Genomic DNA, 19,096 nt, shown 5'->3' with positions numbered 1-19,096 from the left:
CTTTCATGCACGGATTTGAAAAGTATAAACTTTAACTGCAATATTTGTACCTGTGATTCTGTAGGTATATGAATAAACTGACATCTGTCGAAACTCGGGATATAACCCGGGAAATTTAGATATTCAACCTAACGATCGCCCTCCTGAGCTTTGTCGGCATGAATGACATAGTTGATCAAACTCTTCTTTGTTCTACGAGAACCAGCAACATTTTGTGAGACCAGATAGTCGTCTTGTTCTGTACAGACCTGCGAATTCATGGAATTTGAAAACATTCCGCATTTTAACATGCATTTTAAGAAGAAGAGTCAGAGTATCAACATTGTCGTTTCTATGAGTCAAGCAGCAGTCGAAGCCAAAACGTTGCAGAGTGCATTCTCACTCCGTTTAATATACAGTCAGACTTGCATTGACAATGCACCATGCACACTACAAATACATCGTTCTGGTCTGGGTGGCTGTTTACCTGGGGAGAATAAATACATACAGTGAAAAAAACATGCCGTGCTGTGTTTCCACCCGGTTTCGAACCGGGGACTTTTCGCGTGTGAGGCGAATGTGATAACCACTACACTATGGAAACATGTTGCTTATTAAACGATCCGTGTGTTGCGCTCTAAGCATACAGTGCCGATTACCCATTTTGGATCCTGCAGTGCAAGGCAGTCTTCACTTAAAGCCCAGCTGAATGTAACAATGTACATGTGAAAGTTTCCATAGTGTAGTGGTTATCACGTTCGCCTAACACGCGAAAGGTCCCCGGTTCGAAACCGGGTGGAAACATGTGCTTGTTCGTTTTTTTGTTGCGGTCTCCGCTCTCTGTGAGTCCAGCAGCAGACTGCGTCAAAAAGTTGCACTGAGAATTGATTGATTTATTTTATTTTATTAATGGGTGTTTCATTCGAGAAGCAGCTGTATCAGAGTGGCGCAGCGGAAGCGTGCTGAGCCTTATAACCCAGAGGTCGACGGAGCGAAACCGTCTTCTGTTAGCCTTTTTTTCTTCTGTTGGCAAAGTAGTTGTTTTTAAAAGATGAACTCTAGTCAAAAGATATTGTATTATTTTTGCAACTACAGTCTGAATACTAAAATTGCCTTTGAAGAGAAGTTACATAATGTGCATGATATATCTGGGAGAAAGGAAAGCAATAGAACGGAGAGTTCCCATGACCTCCATGCATGGCTGTTTTCATTATATATTCATGTGCGTAAATTGTTTGGTAGGTTAACTCCCCAACTCCAAAACAGATTTCCATGTTTCTTTTTCATGTGTCACCACAACTTTAATGCTACTGCAAAAAAGCCAGATATCTATTAACATGGCTGGGGAGGCAAATTGATGTTTAGCTCTTTTAGTATTTGTCTAGAAGGTTTTCTCCGTGTCGAATGCCCCGTGTTTTGTAAAATGAAAGATGACGCGTTGTTAGCGTGTGCGTTCCGAATGCCTGCCAGCTGCATAGTAATATAATTAACACAACAGGAGAAACGGCCCCTAACCTTGTAAATACACTTGTATGTTATAAAGAGTAAAAAGATCAACTCAAATGTTGTGCCCAATCAGTAGAATACAAAACCCAACCCAGAATGTCAAAGCGTCAACATTTGTTCTGTTCTTTCAACTACATGATAGCAGACTCTGTGAGACTGTCAAAAATTGCCAGTGGCGACTATATTTCAAGTCACCACGGCGGGGTATTGGTTAAAGTTTTCAACTAGCAATAATCACGCCTCGGTTATATAAAGTTTATTATAAAAAATTCAAATCATATTACAGTCAACAACAAAACAAATAAACTCATTCATCACAAAAATATTCATAACAAACAATAATCTTCAACAATCTTCTCTTTCAAGTATCTTCAGTATATCAAACTACTTACAAAAATAAATCACTAAATGAATTCATTTTCCATTTTTTAAAGGCTGATGATTTCCCAATGGCATTAATATCTAAACATACATAATCTCTAATCTTTACAATTACAATTTTACAAAATTCATTCACATTCGTCTTATTTTTCGATTTGTACATTTCTTGATTTCTCACAATCCATAATGCTTCTTTTACACAGTTTATAATTATCCATCCTTTTTCACTATCATTTGTTTGAATCCCTTTTTTTGGTCCATACAATATCAAATTAACACACATGTCTTTATCTCTAATAAACTTTCGTGACCATTTATTTACCCTTCCCCAACATTGTTTTGCAAAAACACATTCATAAAACACATGCTGAAGCGTTTCTATGGCCATGCACTCCGTCCTAACACATGTATTTGTATTTGACATTTGTCTTCTATATAGCAGTTCTTTACATGGCAGCCTTGCCTGCGCTGTTAACCATGCAATATCTTTATGTCGATTATTTAATCCTGAATAGTTAACATTCTCCCAAGTTATTTGTGATCTCTCATCACTCAAAAGACCTATTCTGCATAGCTTTCCCCCAGAATACTTTTTTCCATTAACTCTTTTGCTATCCACTTGGCTTCCGCCTCTTTACATAAATCATTTTGCTCAATAAAATTCATTGTCTTTCTATACACAAATGGCATCTTCTCACCATAGGGCACTGTATATGTTAATTTTACTAAGCCCATTTTTCTTAAAAACTGTCCAAAATAAAACCTAGCAAAGAAACTATATTTCTTGTTCATTTCAAGAACTGCTTTAATCGTGTCACAAACAAAGTGAGCCCATAAATAATAACTTACATTTGGAAAACCTTTCCCCCCCTGATTTCTTCGTAACATTACCGTTTCTCTTTTTACTTTCTCAAATCCCCCTCCCCAAAAAAACTTAAACAGGTGTCTTGTTATTGTTCTACCTGACGCAAAGTCAGGTGGAAACACCCTTGCTACATATAACAGGGAAGGCATCAAAATCATTTTTATAATCAATAATTTCCCTTCTAATGTCAATTTTCTTGACTTCCAATACTCTATTTTTTTCTTAAGTTTCCCTGAAACTTCCACCCAGTTCCTTATACCATTAATATCTTTATCAAACATAACACCCAAAACCTTTACCCCCTCCTCTTCCACCGTTAATTCTTTCTTAATTTTGTCTTTCTCTTTCCAATCCCCTATACACATGGCATGACTCTTTTCTATATTAATTTTTGAACCGGAAGCTCTCTCGAATAACCTCATAAAATCCAAAGCTTTACTAACCGAGTAATCATCTATGCAAATCAGAGATACATCATCCATGTACGCTAGTAGCTTTACTTCCTGCTGCCCTGAACCTGGGATTATTACCCCTGTTATCTGCTTTGATCTCCTTATCTTTGTCAGCACAGGTTCTAACGCAAAAATATATAACAGAGGCGACAAAGGACACCCCTGTCTTACGCCTGAGTTCACCTGGAACGACTGTGACAGCATCCCATTAACCATCACCCTTCCTTTGACCTCTTGAAAAAACATTTTAACCCAGTCTATAAAAATTGGATTAAAACCCATATGTTCAAAAACTTGATATAAATACTCCTGGTCCACCCTGTCATATGCCTTCTCTTGATCGATATTAATTAAACACACAGGATGCCCTCTCTCTTTTGAGTATAAACATGTGTCTCTTATCAAATTCAAATGATCTACTACCGTTCTTCCCGGGACACCACACACTTGATCCGGATTGATTAAATCCCCTGTTACCTGTTGCAGTCTGCCCATTACTATTTTGGATAAAATTTTGTAGTCACAATTCAACAGGGTAATTGGCCTCCAATTTCTCAAATCATTTCTGTCCCCTTTATTTTTAAATAAAATTGTTATCAGGCCTTCCCTCATAGATTTCCCTAACCTTTTCAATTCAAAACACTCCTTAAGCATTTCCATTAAATCATCTTTAATTTCTTCCCAGAAGGTTTGATAAAATTCAATGGGAAGTCCGTCTAGACCTGGAGCCTTTCCTTTTCCAAACGAAAAAACCACTTGCTTCACTTCTTCATTCCCCAGTGCATGTATTAAATCTCTATTATCTTCCTCATTTATTTCACACTCAAGTTCCCTCAAAAACAAATCCTGCACATCTCTTTCTGTTTCTCTTTTTATATATAACTCTTCATAAAACCTTTTTGCAACATTTAACATATCTTTACTTTCTGTTACCAACCCCCCCTCACCATCCTTTAAACCTTGCACCACACTTTTTTTCCTTACCAATTCTCGAAAGAAGAAACGACTACACGTTTCATCATTCTCTAGATGTTTCACTCTGGCTCTAAAACGCATTTTCTTTTCCATTTCTCCAAATAAATCAAAAAGTCTGTGTTTAACCTCTTTAATTTCCTTGCTAAAATCAAAACCTTTACTTTGTAATCTTACTAAATCCTGTAATCTCTGTTGCAATCTCAAATGTTTAATTTTAGTCTGTTGTGCTCTTTTCCTCCCCAGTGATATAAAATAACCCTTAGTTCGGCCCTTTATCATCTCCCACCACTCCCTTATCGAATCAAAACACACCTTTAGCTCTCTCCATTCCAAATACCTTTTCTTATAAGCTTTAATTAATTTTTCATCTTCTAACAAATTACAATTTAATTTCCACACTCCCCTTCCGTACTCAATTTTTTCAATTAATTCTACTGATATGTTTAACATTCTATGATCTGAAAAAAAAAAGGATTCTAACCGAAAATTCTTAATATTTATAGAGCAGGGTACAAAACAAAAATCTATCCTTGAAACAGTAGACTGTGTACTATTAGACCACGTATACCCTGGGTCTGCAGGACAAAAGCATTTTGCAACATCTTTTAGTCTTGCATCATTTATCATCAATTTCAAAAGAGTTCCCGATTTGTCTATTTTACCTTTTTTCTGATCTTCAATTAACATACCACAATTAAAATCCCCCATTATAAGCAATACTCTATTAGTAACTAAAAAAACTCTTAATTGCTCAAATAATTGAACTCTCTCTTCTCTCGATTGAGACCCATATACATTTATTACACGAAGTTCTGTCTCTCTATGTTTAACGTCTACAATTAGTAAACGCCCAGGGAATACATCGTGTACCTCACTTATCGTAATGTTTGAATTTTTAAACATAACCCCCAACCCTGCAGCTCTCTCTATATTTGACCCCGACCATACTGAATCTCCCACCTCCCATTCTTGTTTCAAATTAAAATAATTATCACAGTATGGAATACCACACTCTTGCAAACAAAGAATATCTGCTTCAATTGTTTTCAAATACCCAAGTACACTTTTACGTTTGATCAAACCCTGAAACCCTCTCACATTCACAGAGGCAATATTTATTAACATAACTATCAACCAAAAAGAAAACAAATATGTATCCTTCTTTCCCATTATTGTTGTACCTCAGTCACATCTTTCTTTTTTTCCCTTTTTTTACCCTTTTTTCCCTTTTTCATCTTCCAGTCTAGTTCCGGTCTACCTACCCCATCAACCCCAACACCCTCCTCCCCAAGTTTATCAGCATCGGAGACCGCACCGTTCTTTCCCAAACTTTCCTCTTCCTTACTTTCTATACTCGGCATCTGCGCCTCCTCTGTAACTGCAGTGTTGACCAAATCCACTGCTTTGTCCTCCACCGACTTCATGATTGCTGACACAATCGAAAAAGACGCCATGTCTTTCTCTTCCAAAAAGGCTGCCCCTTCAAAATCAGCTCTGACCACATCCTCTCCCCTGCTGGAAGAGGCAGGGCTGTCGACGTACTTTCCGCCTTCATCCCCGCCTTCAGCTCCAGGCATACCACCCGAGCCCATCCCAGAGCCTTCCCCACAAAAAACAGACACTTCTCCGACTTTCTTTTTCATTCTGTCCACCTCATTATCCTGTTCGGGTTTACGTTTCATACTCTTTCGTCTCTCTCTTGAAGCAGCTGTCCCCTCCTCCTCGCACTCAAACTCACTCGAGCTCTCGTCCGACGAAGAAGAGTACTCCTCCAAACTTTCCTCTTCATTTCCGATTTGAGCCTCATGATTTCCCCTGCTCTCCTCATTGGATTCTTTCTCCACCACCGTTGGTCTCAGCACTAGCTTCCTTTTCAACACATTTGTGTATAGGTCTGGGCAGGTTTTAAAAACGTGACCTTCTTTCCCACACAAGTTACATTTCTTTTCCTCCCCACACATGGAGCTAATGTGTGGCCCACCACAGTTTTTATACTTTATAATTTTACACGCCGCCGCTAAATGTCCCCATCCACCGCAGTTACGGCATAGTTTTGGCATTCCATAATACATCACAAACCCTCGAGCAGTTCCCAAAGTAAAATTACTCGGTAAATGCCGTACGCCATCAATCCCGTTTGGGTCTTCATAAAGCTGAATGAGCCACTGTCTAGCTCCGTTCCACACCCCGTCAGCGTCTTTTACTTTCCGACTGCCAGATTTAACCTTGCAATGTCTGTGCAGCCAAGTCTCAATATCGTAGTCAGTTACAGTCTCTCTGTAGAACTGAATTGTGACTACTTTTATTTCTCTGTCAGACAGAGGTTCAACTAAAAACTGACTCAACGGTGGTTCTTTTCTCTTTTTGTTATACAGCTCCAAACATCGTTTCATTACTCCAGTACTCACAAAGCTGACTTCGAAGCACACAGCTGTTCCGGGACACTTGATTAGGCAATTCAGCTCCTCCGGTTTTACTTCCAACAGCTTCTGAATAATCTGCCGACTGAAATCCAGTCTCGACAGGGATACTTCCTTCTCATCTCTCCAGGTAAACCAAATGACGTTGTGTCTCCGCACTCCTGTTCTCGCTGCCATCTTTCCAACTCCCGTATCAGGGCTCTCCAATCCGGCAGAGGTTCCTTAGGAAGCTGAAAAAATGCTTGGTAGTTTTGCTTTCTGCTTCTCCCGCACTCGTTACAATAATCACGCCTCAGACAAACCTCATGGGCTATGATACTGCCACTGCGCAAAGCTACAGAACTTGGGATAACTAAATGCTACCCCCTACAGCAAAGACATTTGACTTGCCGGTGGGCAAGTTACTGCGATATAATACAGTACAGTTAAATGATCCCTCAAACGTAGAGGTTTATGTTATCGACACTGCAGCCTCACAATGCAACAGAGTCCACTTTTTTATTCCGATTATATATGAACTGAAGTGTAGACCGTCATTGCTTTGGTGCACATAGGAGTGATGGGATACCAAGATGCAAATCTATCTGTCTCGCTCTCTTGCATCTAACATAAGCAAACGTTATTTTTTTTAATATATAATGGTCACTAGTTATAAGTCTCCCCATCCTACAATGTGGGGTTTCATTTTTCAATCCTTTTATCTGACAATTACCTCCACAAGTAAATAAATGAATTCGCATACAGGGAGTTGAACCCTGGTCACCTGGGTGAAAAAACGGGAATCGTAACCACTAGATCATATGGGAAATCACTGCTTCTTGTTTGCTACCCGAAGCCAGCAGAGAAATGTGCAGGTCATTTTTTTACACTGCTGCCATCGAAAGGGCAAAACAATGAATCGAACCTGGATTGCTCATTTTAGACCGCTCCAAATGATTTGTTTAATGCAGTGTATTTTTCTTTTGCGATGTTTTGATTACTCCCCCCGTGACTTTCATTCTGATTTGGGCACCCCCTTTCGTGCACGGATTTGAAAAGCATAAACTTTAACTGCAATATTTGTACCTGTGATTCTGTAGGTATATGAATAAACTGACATCTGTCGAAACTCGGGATATAACCCGGGAAATTTAGATATTCAACCTAACGATCGCCCTCCTGAGCTTTGTCGGCATGAATGACATAGTTGATCAAACTCTTCTTTGTTCTACGAGAACCAGCAACATTTTGTGAGACCAGATAGTCGTCTTGTTCTGTACAGACCTGCGAATTCATGGAATTTGAAAACATTCCGCATTTTAACATGCATTTTAAGAAGAAGAGTCAGAGTATCAACATTGTCGTTTCTGTGAGTCAAGCAGCAGTCGAAGCCAAAACGTTGCAGAGTGCATTCTCACTCCGTTTAATATACAGTCAGACTTGCATTGACAATGCACCATGCACACTACAAATACATCGTTCTGGTCTGGGTGGCTGTTTACCTGGGGAGAATAAATACATACAGTGAAAAAAATATGCCGTGCTGTGTTTCCACCCGGTTTCGAACCGGGGACCTTTCGCGTGTGAGGCGAAAGTGATAACCACTACACTATGGAAACATGTTGCTTATTAAACGATCCGTGTGTTGCGCTCTAAGCATACAGTGCCGATTACCCATTTTGGATACTGCAGTGCAAGGCAGTCTTCACTTAAAGCCCAGCTGAATGTAACAATGTACATGTGAAAGTTTCCATAGTGTAGTGGTTATCACGTTCACCTAACACGCGAAAGGTCACCGGGTGGAAACATGTGCTTGTTCGTTTTTTTGTTGCGGTCTCCGCTCTCTGTGAGTCCAGCAGCAGACTGCGTCAAAAAGTTGCACAGAGAATTGATTGATTTATTTTATTTTATTAATGGGCGTTTCATTCAAGAAGCAGCTGTATCAGAGTGGCGCAGCGGAAGCGTGCTGAGCCTTATAACCCAGAGGTCGACGGAGCGAAACCGTCTTCTGTTAGCCTTTTTTTCTTCTGTTGGCAAAGTAGTTGTTTTTAAAAGATGAACTCTAGTCAAAAGATATTGTATTATTTTTGCAACTACAGTCTGAATACTAAAATTTGCTTTGAAGAGAAGTTACATAATGTGCATGATATATCTGGGAGAAAGGAAAGCAATAGAACGGAGAGTTCCCATGACCTCCATGCATGGCTGTTTTCATTATATATTCATGTGCGTAAAATGTTTGGTAGGTTAACTCCCCAACCCCAAAACAGATTTCCATGTTTCTTTTTCGTGTGTCACCACTTTAATGCTACTGCAAAAAAGCCAGATATCTATTAACATGGCTGGGGAGGCAAATTGATGTTTAGCTCTTTTAGTATTTGTCTAGAAGGTTTTCTCTGTGTCGAATGCCCCGTGTTTTGTAAAATGAAAGATGACGCGTTGTTAGCGTGCGCGTTCCGAATGCCTGCCAGCTGCATAGTAATATAATTGACACAACAGGAGAAACGGCCCCTAACCTTGTAAATACACTTGTATGTTATAAAGAGTAAAAAGATCAACTCAAATGTTGTGCCCAATCAGTAGAATACAAAACCAAACCCAGAATGTCAAAGCGTCAACATTTGTTCTGTTCTTTCAACTACATGATAGCAGACTCTGTGAGACTGTCAAAAATTGCCAGCGGCGACTATATTTCAAGTCACCACGGCGGGGTATTGGTTAAAGTTTTCAACTAGCAATAATCACGCCTCGGACAAACCTCATGGGCTATGATACTGCCACTGCGCAAAGCTACAGAACTTGGGATAACTAAATGCTACCCCCTACAGCAAAGACATTTGACTTGCCGGTGGGCAAGTTACTGCGATATAATACAGTACAGTTAAATGATCCCTCAAACGTAGAGGTTTATGTTATCGACACTGCAGCCTCACAATGCAACAGAGTCCACTTTTTTATTCCGATTATATATGAACTGAAGTGTAGACCGTCATTGCTTTGGTGCACATAGGAGTGATGGGATACCAAGATGCAAATCTATCTGTCTCGCTCTCTTGCATCTAACATAAGCAAACGTTATTTATTTTTTTTATATAATGGTCACTAGTTATAAGTCTCCCCATCCTACAATGTGGGGTTTCATTTTTCAATCCTTTTATCTGACAATTACCTCCACAAGTAAATAAATGAATTCGCATACAGGGAGTTGAACCCTGGTCACCTGGGTGAAAAAACGGGAATCGTAACCACTAGATCATATGGGAAATCGCTGCTTCTTGTTTGCTACCCGAAGCCAGCAGAGAAATGTGCAGGTCATTTTTTTACACTGCTGCCATCGAAAGGGCAAAACAATGAATCGAACCTGGATTGCTCATTTTAGACCGCTCCAAATGATTTGTTTAATGCAGTGTATTTTTCTTTTGCGATGTTTTGATTACTCCCCCCGTGACTTTCATTCTGATTTGGGCACCCCCTTTCGTGCACGGATTTGAAAAGCATAAACTTTAACTGCAATATTTGTACCTGTGATTCTGTAGGTATATGAATAAACTGACATCTGTCGAAACTCGGGATATAACCCGGGAAATTTAGATATTCAACCTAACGATCGCCCTCCTGAGCTTTGTCGGCATGAATGACATAGTTGATCAAACTCTTCTTTGTTCTACGAGAACCAGCAACATTTTGTGAGACCAGATAGTCGTCTTGTTCTGTACAGACCTGCGAATTCATGGAATTTGAAAACATTCCGCATTTTAACATGCATTTTAAGAAGAAGAGTCAGAGTATCAACATTGTCGTTTCTGTGAGTCAAGCAGCAGTCGAAGCCAAAACGTTGCAGAGTGCATTCTCACTCCGTTTAATATACAGTCAGACTTGCATTGACAATGCACCATGCACACTACAAATACATCGTTCTGGTCTGGGTGGCTGTTTACCTGGGGAGAATAAATACATACAGTGAAAAAAAGATGCCGTGCTGTGTTTCCACCCGGTTTCGAACCGGGGACCTTTCGCGTGTGAGGCGAACGTGATAACCACTACACTATGGAAACATGTTGCTTAACAAACGATCCGTGTGTTGCGCTCTAAGCATACAGTGCCGATTACCCATTTTGGATCCTGCAGTGCAAGGCAGTCTTCACTTAAAGCCCAGCTGAATGTAACAATGTACATGTGAAAGTTTCCATAGTGTAGTGGTTATCACGTTCGCCTAACACGCGAAAGGTCCCCGGTTCGAAACCGGGTGGAAACATGTGCTTGTTCGTTTTTTTGTTGCGGTCTCCGCTCTCTGTGAGTCCAGCAGCAGACTGCGTCAAAAAGTTGCACAGAGAATTGATTGATTTATTTTATTTTATTAATGGGTGTTTCATTCGAGAAGCAGCTGTATCAGAGTGGCGCAGCGGAAGCGTGCTGAGCCTTATAACCCAGAGGTCGACGGAGCGAAACCGTCTTCTGTTAGCCTTTTTTTCTTCTGTTGGCAAAGTAGTTGTTTTTAAAAGATGAACTCTAGTCAAAAGATATTGTATTATTTTTGCAACTACAGTCTGAATACTAAAATTGCCTTTGAAGAGAAGTTACATAATGTGCATGATATATCTGGGAGAAAGGAAAGCAATAGAACGGAGAGTTCCCATGACCTCCATGCATGGCTGTTTTCATTATATATTCATGTGCGTAAAATGTTTGGTAGGTTAACTCCCCAACCCCAAAACAGATTTCCATGTTTCTTTTTAGTGTGTCACCACAACTTTAATGCTACTGCAAAAAAGCCAGATATATATTAACATGGCTGGGGAGGCAAATTGATGTTTAGCTCTTTTAGTATTTGTCTAGAAGGTTTTCTCCGTGTCGAATGCCCCGTGTTTTGTAAAATGAAAGATGACGCGTTGTTAGCGTGCGCGTTCCGAATGCCTACCAGCTGCATAGTAATATAATTGACACAACAGGAGAAACGGCCCCTAACCTTGTAAATACACTTGTATGTTATAAAGAGTAAAAAGATCAACTCAAATGTTGTGCCCAATCAGTAGAATACAAAACCAAACCCAGAATGTCAAAGCGTCAACATTTGTTCTGTTCTTTCAACTACATGATAGCAGACTCTGTGAGACTGTCAAAAATTGCCAGCGGCGACTATATTTCAAGTCACCACGGCGGGGTATTGGTTAAAGTTTTCAACTAGCAATAATCACGCCTCGGACAAACCTCATGGGCTATGATACTGCCACTGCGCAAAGCTACAGAACTTGGGATAACTAAATGCTACCCCCTACAGCAAAGACATTTGACTTGCCGGTGGGCAAGTTACTGCTATATAATACAGTACAGTTAAATGATCCCTCAAACGTAGAGGTTTATGTTATCGACACTGCAGCCTCACAATGCAACAGAGTCCACTTTTTTATTCCGATTATATATGAACTGAAGTGTAGACCGTCATTGCTTTGGTGCACATAGGAGTGATGGGATACCAAGATGCAAATCTATCTGTCTCGCTCTCTTGCATCTAACATAAGCAAACGTTATTTTTTTTTATATATAATGGTCACTAGTTATAAGTCTCCCCATCCTACAATGTGGGGTTTCATTTTTCAATCCTTTTATCTGACAATTACCTCCACAAGTAAATAAATGAATTCGCATACAGGGAGTTGAACCCTGGTCACCTGGGTGAAAAAACGGGAATCGTAACCACTAGATCATATGGGAAATCACTGCTTCTTGTTTGCTACCCGAAGCCAGCAGAGAAATGTGCAGGTCATTTTTTACACTGCTGCCATCGAAAGGGCAAAACAATGAATCGAACCTGGATTGCTCATTTTAGACCGCTCCAAATGATTTGTTTAATGCAGTGTATTTTTCTTTTGCGATGTTTTGATTACTCCCCCCGTGACTTTCATTCTGATTTGGGCACCCCCTTTCGTGCACGGATTTGAAAAGCATAAACTTTAACTGCAATATTTGTACCTGTGATTCTGTAGGTATATGAATAAACTGACATCTGTCGAAACTCGGGATATAACCCGGGAAATTTAGATATTCAACCTAACGATCGCCCTCCTGAGCTTTGTCGGCATGAATGACATAGTTGATCAAACTCTTCTTTGTTCTACGAAAACCAGCAACATTTTGTGAGACCAGATAGTCGTCTTGTTCTGTACAGACCTGCGAATTCATGGAATTTGAAAACATTCCGCATTTTAACATGCATTTTAAGAAGAAGAGTCAGAGTATCAACATTGTCGTTTCTGTGAGTCAAGCAGCAGTCGAAGCCAAAACGTTGCAGAGTGCATTCTCACTCCGTTTAATATACAGTCAGACTTGCATTGACAATGCACCATGCACACTACAAATACATCGTTCTGGTCGGTGGCTGTTTACCTGGGGAGAATAAATACATACAGTGAAAAAAAATATGCCGTGCTGTGTTTCCACCCGGTTTCGAACCGGGGACCTTTCGCGTGTGAGGCGAACGTGATAACCACTACACTATGGAAACATGTTGCTTATTAAACGATCCGTGTGTTGCGCTCTAAGCATACAGTGCCGATTACCCATTTTGGATCCTGCAGTGCAAGGCAGTCTTCACTTAAAGCCCAGCTGAATGTAACAATGTACATGTGAAAGTTTCCATAGTGTAGTGGTTATCACGTTCGCCTAACACGCGAAAGGTCCCCGGTTCGAAACCGGGTGGAAACATGTGCTTGTTCGTTTTTTTGTTGCGGTCTCCGCTCTCTGTGAGTCCAGCAGCAGACTGCGTCAAAAAGTTGCACAGAGAATTGATTGATTTATTTTATTTTATTAATGGGTGTTTCATTCGAGAAGCAGCTGTATCAGAGTGGCGCAGCGGAAGCGTGCTGAGCCTTATAACCCAGAGGTCGACGGAGCGAAACCGTCTTCTGTTAGCCTTTTTTTCTTCTGTTGGCAAAGTAGTTGTTTTTAAAAGATGAACTCTAGTCAAAAGATATTGTATTATTTTTGCAACTACAGTCTGAATACTAAAATTGCCTTTGAAGAGAAGTTACATAATGTGCATGATATATCTGGGAGAAAGGAAAGCAATAGAACGGAGAGTTCCCATGACCTCCATGCATGGCTGTTTTCATTATATATTCATGTGCGTAAAATGTTTGGTAGGTTAACTCCCCAACCCCAAAACAGATTTCCATGTTTCTTTTTAGTGTGTCACCACAACTTTAATGCTACTGCAAAAAAGCCAGATATATATTAACATGGCTGGGGAGGCAAATTGATGTTTAGCTCTTTTAGTATTTGTCTAGAAGGTTTTCTCCGTGTCGAATGCCCCGTGTTTTGTAAAATGAAAGATGACGCGTTGTTAGCGTGCGCGTTCCGAATGCCTACCAGCTGCATAGTAATATAATTGACACAACAGGAGAAACGGCCCCTAACCTTGTAAATACACTTGTATGTTATAAAGAGTAAAAAGATCAACTCAAATGTTGTGCCCAATCAGTAGAATACAAAACCAAACCCAGAATGTCAAAGCGTCAACATTTGTTCTGTTCTTTCAACTACATGATAGCAGACTCTGTGAGACTGTCAAAAATTGCCAGCGGCGACTATATTTCAAGTCACCACGGCGGGGTATTGGTTAAAGTTTTCAACTAGCAATAATCACGCCTCGGACAAACCTCATGGGCTATGATACTGCCACTGCGCAAAGCTACAGAACTTGGGATAACTAAATGCTACCCCCTACAGCAAAGACATTTGACTTGCCGGTGGGCAAGTTACTGCTATATAATACAGTACAGTTAAATGTGAAAAAACGGGAATCGTAACCACTAGATCATATGGGAAATCACTGCTTCTTGTTTGCTACCCGAAGCCAGCAGAGAAATGTGCAGGTCATTTTTTTACACTGCTGCCATCGAAAGGGCAAAACAATGAATCGAACCTGGATTGCTCATTTTAGACCGCTCCAAATGATTTGTTTAATGCAGTGTATTTTTCTTTTGCGATGTTTTGATTACTCCCCCCGTGACTTTCATTCTGATTTGGGCACCCCCTTTCGTGCACTGATTTGAAAAGCATAAACTTTAACTGCAATATTTGTACCTGTGATTCTGTAGGTATATGAATAAACTGACATCTGTCGAAACTCGGGATATAACCCGGGAAATTTAGATATTCAACCTAACGATCGCCCTCCTGAGCTTTGTCGGCATGAATGACATAGTTGATCAAACTCTTCTTTGTTCTACGAGAACCAGCAACATTTTGTGAGACCAGATAGTCGTCTTGTTCTGTACAGACCTGCGAATTCATGGAATTTGAAAACATTCCGCATTTTAACATGCATTTTAAGAAGAAGAGTCAGAGTATCAACATTGTCGTTTCTGTGAGTCAAGCAGCAGTCGAAGCCAAAACGTTGCAGAGTGCATTCTCACTCCGTTTAATATACAGTCAGACTTGCATTGACAATGCACCATGCACACTACAAATACATCGTTCTGGTCTGGGTGGCTGTTTACCTGGGGAGAATAAATACATACAGTGAAAAAAATATGCCGTGCTGTGTTTCCACCCGGTTTCGAACCGGGGACCTTTCGCGTGTGAGGCGAACGTGATAACCACTACACTATGGAAACATGTTGCTTAATAAACGATCCGTGTGTTGCGCTCTAAGCATACAGTGCCGATTACCCATTTTGGATCCTGCAGTGCAAGGCAGTCTTCACTTAAAGCCCAGCTGAATGTAACAATGTACATGTGAAAGTTTCCATAGTGTAGTGGTTATCACGTTCGCCTAACACGCGAAAGGTCCCCGGTTCGAAACCGGGTGGAAACATGTGCTTGTTCGTTTTTTTGTTGCGGTCTTCTCCGCTCTCTGGGAGTCCAGCAGCAGACTGCGTCAAAAAGTTGCACTGAGAATTGATTGATTTATTTTATTTTATTAATGGGTGTTTCATTCGAGAAGCAGCTGTATCAGAGTGGCGCAGCGGAAGCGTGCTGAGCCTTATAACCCAGAGGTCGACGGAGCGAAACCGTTAGCCTTTTTTTCTTCTGTTGGCAAAGTAGTTGTTTTTAAAAGATGAACTCTAGTCAAAAGATATTGTATTATTTTTGCAACTACAGTCTGAATACTAAAATTGCCTTTGAAGAGAAGTTACATAATGTGCATAATATATCTGGGAGAAAGGAAAGCAATAGAACGGAGAGTTCCCATGACCTCCATGCATGGCTGTTTTCATTATATATTCATGTGCGTAAAATGTTTGGTAGGTTAACTCCCCAACCCCAAAACAGATTTCCATGTTTCTTTTTCGTGTGTCACCACAACTTTAATGCTACTGCAAAAAAGCCAGATATCTATTAACATGGCTGGGGAGGCAAATTGATGTTTAGCTCTTTTAGTATTTGTCTAGAAGGTTTTCTCCGTGTCTTTTGTAAAATGAAAGATGACGCGTTGTTAGCGTGCGCGTTCCGAATGCCTGCCAGCTGCATAGTAATATAATTGACACAACAGGAGAAACGGCCCCTAACCTTGTAAATACACTTGTATGTTATAAAGAGTAAAAAGATCAACTCAAATGTTGTGCCCAATCAGTAGAATACAAAACCAATCCCAGAATGTCAAAGCGTCAACATTTGTTCTGTTCTTTCAACTACATGATAGCAGACTCTGTGAGACTGTCAAAAATTGCCAGCGGCGACTATATTTCAAGTCACCACGGCGGGGTATTGGTTAAAGTTTTCAACTAGCAATAATCACGCCTCGGACAAACCTCATGGGCTATGATACTGCCACTGCGCAAAGCTACAGAACTTGGGATAACTAAATGCTACCCCCTACAGCAAAGACATTTGACTTGCCGGTGGGCAAGTTACTGCTATATAATACAGTACAGTTAAATGATCCCTCAAACGTAGAGGTTTATGTTATCGACACTGCAGCCTCACAATGCAACAGAGTCCACTTTTTTATTCCGATTATATATGAACTGAAGTGTAGACCGTCATTGCTTTGGTGCACATAGGAGTGATGGCATACCAAGATGCAAATCTATCTGTCTCGCTCTCTTGCATCTAACATAAGCAAACGTTATTTTTTTATATATAGTGGTCACTAGTTATGTCTCCCCATCCTACAATGTGGGGTTTCATTTTTCAATCCTTTTATCTGACAATTACCTCCACAAGTAAATAAATGAATTTGCATACAGGGAGTTGAACCCTGGTCACCTGGGTGAAAAAAACAGGAATCGTAACCACTAGATCATATGGGAAATCACTGCTTCTTGTTTGCTACCCGAAGCCAGCAGAGAAATGTGCAGGTCATTTTTTTACACTGCTGCCATCGAAAGGGCAAAACAATGAATCGAACCTGGATTGCTCATTTTAGACCGCTCCAAATGATTTGTTTAATGCAGTGTATTTTTCTTTTGCGATGTTTTGATTACTCCCCCCGTGACTTTTATTCTGATTTGGGCACCCCCTTTCGTGCACGGATTTGAAAAGCATAAACTTTAACTGCAATATTTGTACCTGTGATTCTGTAGGTATATGAATAAACTGACATCTGTCGAAACTCGGGATATAACCCGGAAAATTTAGATATTCAACCTAACGATCGCCCTCCTGAGCTTTGTCGGCATGAATGACATAGTTGATCAAACTCTTCTTTGTTCTACGAGAACCAGCAACATTTTGTGAGACCAGATAGTCGTCTTGTTCTGTACAGACCTGCGAATTCATGGAATTTGAAAACATTCCGCATTTTAACATGCATTTTAAGAAGAAGAGTAAGAGTATCAACATTGTCGTTTCTGTGAGTCAAGCAGCAGTCGAAGCCAAAACGTTGCAGAGTGCATTCTCACTCCGTTTAATATACAGTCAGACTTGCATTGACATGCACCATGCACACTATAAATACATCGTTCTGGTCTGGGTGGCTGTTTACCTGGGGAGAATAAATACATACAGTGAAAAAAATATGCCGTGCTGTGTTTCCACCCGGTTTCGAACCGGGGACCTTTCGCGTGTGAGGCGAACGTGATAACCACTACACTATGGAAACACGTTGCTTAATAAACGATCCGTGTGTTGCGCTCTAAGCATACAGTGCCGATTACCCATTTTGGATCCTGCAGTGCAAGGCAGTCTTCACTTAAAGCCCAGCTGAATGTAACAATGTACATGTGAAAGTTTCCATAGTGTAGTGGTTATCACGTTCGCCTAACACGCGAAAGGTCCCCGGTTCGAAACCGGGTGGAAACATGTGCTTGTTCGTTTTTTTGTTGCGGTCTTCTAAGCTCTCTGTGAGTCCAGCAACAGACTGCGTCAAAAAGTTGCACTGAGAATTGATTGATTTATTTTATTTTATTAATGGGTGTTTCATTCGAGAAGCAGCTGTATCAGAGTGGCGCAGCGGAAGCGTGCTGAGCCTTATAACCCAGAGGTCGACGGAGCGAAACCGTCTTCTGTTAGCCTTTTTTTCTTCTTTTGGCAAAGTAGTTGTTTTTAAAAGATGAACTCTAGTCAAAAGATATTGTATTATTTTTGCAACTACAGTCTGAATACTAAAATTGCCTTTGAAGAGAAGTTACATAATGTGCATGATATATCTGGGAGAAAGGAAAGCAATAGAACGGAGAGTTCCCATGACCTCCATGCATGGCTGTTTTCATGATATATTCATGTGCGTAAATTGTTTGGTAGGTTAACTCCCCAACCCCAAAACAGATTTCCATGTTTCTTTTTCGTGTGTCACCACAACTTTAATGCTACTGCAAAAAAGCCAGATATCTATTAACATGGCTGGGGAGGCAAATTGATGTTTAGCTCTTTTAGTATTTGTCTAGAAGGTTTTCTCTGTGTCGAATGCCCCGTGTTTTGTAAAATGAAAGATGACGCGTTGTTAGCGTGCGCGTTCCGAATGCCTGCCAGCTGCATAGTAATATAATTGACACAACAGGAGAAACGGCCCCTAACCTTGTAAATACACTTGTATGTTATAAAGAATAAAAAGATCAACTCAAATGTTGTGCCCAATCAGTAGAATACAAAACCAAACCCAGAATGTCAAAGCGTCAACATTTGTTCTGTTCTTTCAACTACATGATAGCAGACTCTGTGAGACTGTCAAAAATTGCCAGCGGCGACTATATTTCAAGTCACCACGGCGGGGTATTGGTTAAAGTTTTCAACTAGCAATAATCACGCCTCGGACAAACCTCATGGGCTATGATACTGCCACTGCGCAAAGCTACAGAACTTGGGATAACTAAATGCTACCCCCTACAGCAAAGACATTTGACTTGCCGGTGGGCAAGTTACTGCTATATAATACAGTACAGTTAAATGATCCCTCAAACGTAGAGGTTTATGTTATCGACACTGCAGCCTCACAATGCAACAGAGTCCACTTTTTTATTCCGATTATATTTGAACTGAAGTTTAGACCGTCATTGCTTTGGTGCACATAGGAGTGATGGGATACCAAGATGCAAATCTATCTGTCTCGCTCTCTTGCATCTAACATAAGCAAACGTTATTTTTTTTTTATATAGTGG

At 40.4% G+C, this 19,096-nt stretch overlaps 21 non-coding genes and 1 pseudogene across 21 annotated transcripts; 10 read left to right on the top strand and 12 right to left on the bottom strand.

Annotated features, from left to right (window-relative positions):
- Positions 1–510: 510 nt before the first annotated feature.
- On the bottom strand, positions 511–583 carry trnav-cac (transfer RNA valine (anticodon CAC)). The gene has a single exon. It is a non-coding gene; the product is annotated as a tRNA-Val (tRNA).
- Positions 584–710: 127 nt separating this feature from the next.
- trnav-aac (transfer RNA valine (anticodon AAC)) lies at positions 711–783 on the top strand. Its single transcript has one exon. It is a non-coding gene; the product is annotated as a tRNA-Val (tRNA).
- A 551-nt stretch (positions 784–1,334) lies between these two features.
- On the top strand, positions 1,335–1,391 carry LOC131700963 (U7 small nuclear RNA). The gene has a single exon (XR_009308772.1). It is a non-coding gene; the product is annotated as a U7 small nuclear RNA (small nuclear RNA).
- A 239-nt stretch (positions 1,392–1,630) lies between these two features.
- Positions 1,631–1,742, bottom strand: LOC131700798 (U4 spliceosomal RNA; annotated as a pseudogene).
- A 6,361-nt stretch (positions 1,743–8,103) lies between these two features.
- Positions 8,104–8,176, bottom strand: trnav-cac (transfer RNA valine (anticodon CAC)). Its single transcript has one exon. It is a non-coding gene; the product is annotated as a tRNA-Val (tRNA).
- A 737-nt stretch (positions 8,177–8,913) lies between these two features.
- Positions 8,914–8,970, top strand: LOC131700804 (U7 small nuclear RNA). The gene has a single exon (XR_009308613.1). It is a non-coding gene; the product is annotated as a U7 small nuclear RNA (small nuclear RNA).
- Positions 8,971–9,209: 239 nt separating this feature from the next.
- LOC131700768 (U4 spliceosomal RNA) lies at positions 9,210–9,349 on the bottom strand. The gene has a single exon (XR_009308577.1). It is a non-coding gene; the product is annotated as a U4 spliceosomal RNA (small nuclear RNA).
- Positions 9,350–10,539: 1,190 nt separating this feature from the next.
- On the bottom strand, positions 10,540–10,612 carry trnav-cac (transfer RNA valine (anticodon CAC)). The gene has a single exon. It is a non-coding gene; the product is annotated as a tRNA-Val (tRNA).
- Positions 10,613–10,739: 127 nt separating this feature from the next.
- Positions 10,740–10,812, top strand: trnav-aac (transfer RNA valine (anticodon AAC)). Its single transcript has one exon. It is a non-coding gene; the product is annotated as a tRNA-Val (tRNA).
- Positions 10,813–11,363: 551 nt separating this feature from the next.
- On the top strand, positions 11,364–11,420 carry LOC131700962 (U7 small nuclear RNA). The gene has a single exon (XR_009308771.1). It is a non-coding gene; the product is annotated as a U7 small nuclear RNA (small nuclear RNA).
- Positions 11,421–11,659: 239 nt separating this feature from the next.
- LOC131700767 (U4 spliceosomal RNA) lies at positions 11,660–11,799 on the bottom strand. Its single transcript, XR_009308576.1, has one exon. It is a non-coding gene; the product is annotated as a U4 spliceosomal RNA (small nuclear RNA).
- A 1,187-nt stretch (positions 11,800–12,986) lies between these two features.
- On the bottom strand, positions 12,987–13,059 carry trnav-cac (transfer RNA valine (anticodon CAC)). Its single transcript has one exon. It is a non-coding gene; the product is annotated as a tRNA-Val (tRNA).
- Positions 13,060–13,186: 127 nt separating this feature from the next.
- Positions 13,187–13,259, top strand: trnav-aac (transfer RNA valine (anticodon AAC)). The gene has a single exon. It is a non-coding gene; the product is annotated as a tRNA-Val (tRNA).
- Positions 13,260–13,810: 551 nt separating this feature from the next.
- LOC131700961 (U7 small nuclear RNA) lies at positions 13,811–13,867 on the top strand. The gene has a single exon (XR_009308770.1). It is a non-coding gene; the product is annotated as a U7 small nuclear RNA (small nuclear RNA).
- Positions 13,868–14,106: 239 nt separating this feature from the next.
- Positions 14,107–14,246, bottom strand: LOC131700766 (U4 spliceosomal RNA). Its single transcript, XR_009308575.1, has one exon. It is a non-coding gene; the product is annotated as a U4 spliceosomal RNA (small nuclear RNA).
- Positions 14,247–15,099: 853 nt separating this feature from the next.
- trnav-cac (transfer RNA valine (anticodon CAC)) lies at positions 15,100–15,172 on the bottom strand. Its single transcript has one exon. It is a non-coding gene; the product is annotated as a tRNA-Val (tRNA).
- Positions 15,173–15,299: 127 nt separating this feature from the next.
- On the top strand, positions 15,300–15,372 carry trnav-aac (transfer RNA valine (anticodon AAC)). The gene has a single exon. It is a non-coding gene; the product is annotated as a tRNA-Val (tRNA).
- Positions 15,373–16,203: 831 nt separating this feature from the next.
- Positions 16,204–16,343, bottom strand: LOC131700765 (U4 spliceosomal RNA). Its single transcript, XR_009308574.1, has one exon. It is a non-coding gene; the product is annotated as a U4 spliceosomal RNA (small nuclear RNA).
- A 1,185-nt stretch (positions 16,344–17,528) lies between these two features.
- Positions 17,529–17,601, bottom strand: trnav-cac (transfer RNA valine (anticodon CAC)). The gene has a single exon. It is a non-coding gene; the product is annotated as a tRNA-Val (tRNA).
- Positions 17,602–17,728: 127 nt separating this feature from the next.
- Positions 17,729–17,801, top strand: trnav-aac (transfer RNA valine (anticodon AAC)). The gene has a single exon. It is a non-coding gene; the product is annotated as a tRNA-Val (tRNA).
- Positions 17,802–18,355: 554 nt separating this feature from the next.
- On the top strand, positions 18,356–18,412 carry LOC131700803 (U7 small nuclear RNA). The gene has a single exon (XR_009308612.1). It is a non-coding gene; the product is annotated as a U7 small nuclear RNA (small nuclear RNA).
- Positions 18,413–18,651: 239 nt separating this feature from the next.
- LOC131700764 (U4 spliceosomal RNA) lies at positions 18,652–18,791 on the bottom strand. The gene has a single exon (XR_009308573.1). It is a non-coding gene; the product is annotated as a U4 spliceosomal RNA (small nuclear RNA).
- Between the last annotated feature and the right edge of the window lie 305 nt (positions 18,792–19,096).

Source organism: Acipenser ruthenus, chromosome 24 (genome assembly GCF_902713425.1).
Source record: "Acipenser ruthenus chromosome 24, fAciRut3.2 maternal haplotype, whole genome shotgun sequence".
Classification (NCBI taxonomy): Eukaryota; Metazoa; Chordata; class Actinopteri; order Acipenseriformes; family Acipenseridae; genus Acipenser; species Acipenser ruthenus.
The sequence above is the reverse complement of the archived record's forward strand: the minus strand, read 5'-3'. Positions and strand labels throughout refer to the sequence as shown.